This window comes from Macaca fascicularis, chromosome 3 (genome assembly GCF_037993035.2).
Source record: "Macaca fascicularis isolate 582-1 chromosome 3, T2T-MFA8v1.1".
Classification (NCBI taxonomy): Eukaryota; Metazoa; Chordata; class Mammalia; order Primates; family Cercopithecidae; genus Macaca; species Macaca fascicularis.
Genome location: NC_088377.1, coordinates 103247316 through 103251717, shown reverse-complemented (window position 1 = coordinate 103251717; position 4402 = coordinate 103247316). Strand labels below are relative to the sequence as shown.

General features: G+C 41.4%; 1 pseudogene; it reads left to right on the top strand.

Annotated features, from left to right (window-relative positions):
* The first annotated feature begins 1146 nt into the window (after positions 1–1146).
* Positions 1147–2242, top strand: LOC102139336 (tropomyosin-like; annotated as a pseudogene).
* Positions 2243–4402: the final 2160 nt, after the last annotated feature.

Below are 4402 nucleotides of genomic sequence, written 5' to 3'. Positions count from 1 at the left end.
AGTGGACTACTTTAAAAGCCATTTCCTATCTTTCATCCTTGAGACTCTGACTTAAGAGATCTGTGGTGGAGTTCAAGAATCTGAATTTTCAACAAGACCACAAGTGATTCTTTTAATTATTTGCAATAGAAATTTTAAACCTAAACTAAATTAGAGAGAATACTATAATATTACCCACATACTCCTCATCCACCTTCCATAAATAAACATATGGCCAGTCTTGTTTCATCTACATTGCCACTCGCTTACCCTTCATCCTAATTTATTTTTAAAATAATCCCAAATATCTTGACATTTTATCCACTAACACTTCAGTTTGTATCTATAAAAAGAATGAATATTTTTAGCATTATCACAATACAATAATCACACCTAAAGACCCAAAGTGATCCTAATGTAACTGGTCTAGTCTCAGAAAAACTGGACTTGAGAAAGAGGGTAACAAGTCAGTGTCTAAGTGGACTACTTGGGAAGACATAATTTAGTTCATCATAGATTCAAACTCTTTGTTCAAGCAAGCTATTCAGTTATGTTTCTGAAACTGTTACCTTAAATATTCAAAAAATGTATTTATAGAGAGGATAAAATTAACACACTGAATTGAATTTTTTTTAAAAATAACTTTTTCAGGGTTAAAAAAAATCTTTAAAAAAAAACTTTAAAAAACCTTTTTTAAGGAAAAAGAAGTTGCCTTTGTTAAATACATTTTTACACCTTATCAAACCTCAGAGAGGAAAGAACAACTTACTCAATTTGCTTTTCCTCCAGAGTTACTCGGATTTCACAGAGTTCAAAAATATTTTTCTCAATGAACCTCAGAAAAGTTTCTCAAAGTAATGAAGAACACAAAATGTGCCCTGATAACTTCCTCACAATTTAACTCCAAATGCTAAAGAATCTTGCTACTTATAATTATATCCACAGAATGCACCATTTGAAAATCAAGGTTAGAGAAATCTGATTCCTTCAGTCATACTTCAGTTCCCTTTTTTATCTGCTTTATCATCCCCACTCAGAACCAATATTTATAAAGTTCAAGTCAGTATTTCCTTGACATTTTTATCTCCTTTCATCTGTTGCTTTAAAAACAAAAGGAAACAAAACTTAATACAGAAAATAAAAGAAAGGAGAAGCAGCTGCAATGCTGAGCAGAAGAGGCAGGAACCAGAGTGCGAGCAGTAGCTAGGTGGGCACCATGGCTGGGATCACCACCATGGAAGAAGTGAAGTGCAAGATCCAGGTTCTGCAGCAGCAGGCAGATGATGCAGAGGAGAGAGCTGAGCACCTCCAGTGAGAAGTTGGGGGAGAAAGGTGGGCCCCGGGAACAGACTGAGGTTGAGGTGGCCTCCTTGAACCTTAGGATCCAACAGGTTGAAGAGGAGCTGGACCATGCTCAGGAGTGCCTGACCACTACCCTGCAAAAGCTGGAAGAAGCGGAAAAAGTTGCTGATGACAGTGAAAGAGGTATGAAAGTTATTGAAAACCAGGCCTTAAAAGATGAAGAAAAGGGCCAGGCGCAGTGGCTCACACCTGTAATTGCAGCACTTTGGGAGGCCAAGCCGGGCGAATCACGAGGTCAAGAGATTGAGACCATCCTGGCCAACAAGGTGAATCCCCGTCTCCACTAAAAATACAAAAAATTAGCTGGGTGTGGTGTCACACGCCTGTAGTCCCAACTACTTGGGAGGCTGAGGCAGGAAAATCGCTTGAACCCGGGAGGCGGAGGTTGCAGTGAGCTGAGATCGCACCACTGCACTCCAGCCTGGCGACAGAGCGAGACTCCATCTCAAACAAACAAAAAAAAAGATGAAACTCAAGGAAATACAACTCAAAGAAGCTAAGCATATTGCAGAAGAGGCAGATAGGAAGTATGAAGAGGTGGCTCGTAAGTTGGTGATCATTGAAGGAGACTTGGAATGCACAGACGAATGAGCTGAGCTGGCAGAGTCCCACTGACAAGAGACAGATGAGCAGATCAGACTGATGGACCAGAACCTGAAGTGTCTACGTGATGCTGAAGAAAAGTACTCTCAAAAAGAAGACATATATGAGGAAGAGATCAAGATTCTCACCGATGAACTCAAGGGGGCAGAGACCCCTGCTGAGTTTACTGAGAGACTGGTAGCCAAGCTGGAAAAGGTAACTGATGACTTTGGAAGATAAACTGAAACTCAACAAAGAGGAGAACCTCTCTGCACAAAGGATGCTGTACCAGACTGTGCTTGACCTGAATGAGATGTAGAACACCCCAGTCCTACCCTGCTGCTGCTCCTCCCTTTGTCCCTGACTCGGCCTGAGGCTGGCCTGCCTGGAGCTGATCTTTAACTGAGGGCTGATCTTTAACTTAGGGGCTGCTTTCTACTTTCGTGGCCCCCTCCTCCCCTGTTTCTTTTTTGCCAAACTGTCTCTGCGTCTTCCTGGAGATTCCAGCTGGGCTAAAGGCTGAGCACCTTTGGAAACAACATTTAAGGAAATGTGAGCACAATGCATAGTGTCTTTAAAAGCATGTTGTGATGTACACATTTTGTGATTACCTTTTTGTTGTTTTGTAGCAACCATTTGAAAAACATTCCAAACAATTCCACAGCTCTGAAGCAGCAATCTAACCCCTTTCTCACTTTCAGAAGGTGACTTTTCAGCTTAATGCATATTGCCCTCTCCGTAGAGGAGAGGAAAAAGTATAGGCCTGCCTTACTGAGAGCCAAACAGAGCCCAGGAAAAGACTCCACTATGAGAAACCTCGTTGCTCTGTACAAAGTACCAGTCAAACCAGAAAGATGATTCCAGGAGGAGTTAGCCAAACAACAACAACAACAAAAAAGATATCTTAAAGCTGAAAACCCAGCTGGGCACCGTGGCTCACGCCTGTAATCCCACCAGTTTGGGAGGCCGAGGCAGGTGGATCATGAGGTCAGGAGTTTGAGACCAGCCTGACCAACATGGTGAAACCCCATCTCTACTAAAAATACAAAAATTAGCCAGGCGTGGTGGCATGCACCTGTAATCCCAGCTACTCAGGAGGCTAAGGCAGGAGAATCACTTGAACCCAGGAGGCAGAGGTTGTAGTGAGCCCAGATCATGTTACTGCACTCCAGCCTGGGCGACACAGCAAGACTCTGTCTCAAAAAAAGAGAAAGATATCTTTGGACAACGTTATTTCAATTTTTTTTTCATTAGAAGTGACCAAACTTATAGAATGGATCATGTGCCCCTTAGGTTGAGGTGACCACTTAATTGCTTTCCTACCTCCTTGAAAGAAAGAAAGGAAGATTATGTTTTTGACACTGATTCAGCCATGTGAAACTCACCTCATTAGTCTTTTCTGGGTTTGAAGCTGCTGTCTCTAAAAGTGCCATCTCATTGTGCTTTGTATCAGTCAGTGCTGGAGAAATCTTGAATACCTTATATACAAAACTTTTTTTAAATTTTGTATTATTTTGAAACTTTGCTTCCTTGGGTTTGTGGCACCCTGGCCACCCCCTTCTGGCTGTGACAGCCTCTACAGTCCGTGGGCTGGCAGTTTGCTGATCTTTTAAAGCTTCTTTCCCTACCCAGTCCCCATTTTCTGGTAAGGTTTCTATGAGATCTGCTAGGTGTACATTCTGCAGCTTATTGGCCTAAAATGCACTCTCTTTTGATGTGGCCTCTTTGGGGCTGATTGGGAGAAAGAGAAATCAATAGTGCAACTGTTTTGATACTGAATATTGATAAGTGTCTTTCTGAAATAAAAAACCAGTCCCTCCAAAACAACCCTTGAGTTTATAGCTGAATATCAGAAGCGATATTAAGTTTTCTTTCTTAACCAGGCAGATCAGAAAATCCTTTGCAACGTTAACATTTTGAAATATCAGGCTGAGCATGGAGGCTCTCGCCTGTAATCTCAGCACTTTGGAAGGCCAAGATGAGAGGATCGCTTAAGCCCTGGGGCTCAAGACCAGCCTGGGCAACATAGGGAGACTCCATTTCTATAAAAAATTCAAAATTAGCTAGGTGTGTTGGCATGTAGCTATGGTCCTAGCTACTTAGCAGGCTGAGATGGGAGGATCGCTTGAGCCAAGGAAATTGACGCTACAGTGAGCCACGATGATGCCACTGCACTCCAGCCTTGGCAACAGAGTGTGACTCTTCTCATCTCAAAAAAACAAAACAAAACAAAAAAATCTTACATTTCACTGTCAATCCCTAAAATCACATTTGTGTAACACTGTTATAAATTATATATTTGCGTTTTTCAGCTATATTCCATTTTTTAAAGTACAGTGATGATCTATGATAGCTTACAAGCTATTTCTTATTTATCAACAGTATAAAACCATGAATCCATATCAAAACTATGACATAAAATCCCACATATGTGATTATTAACCTCAGAAAGCCTAAGATTAAACTGTTCCTTGACACT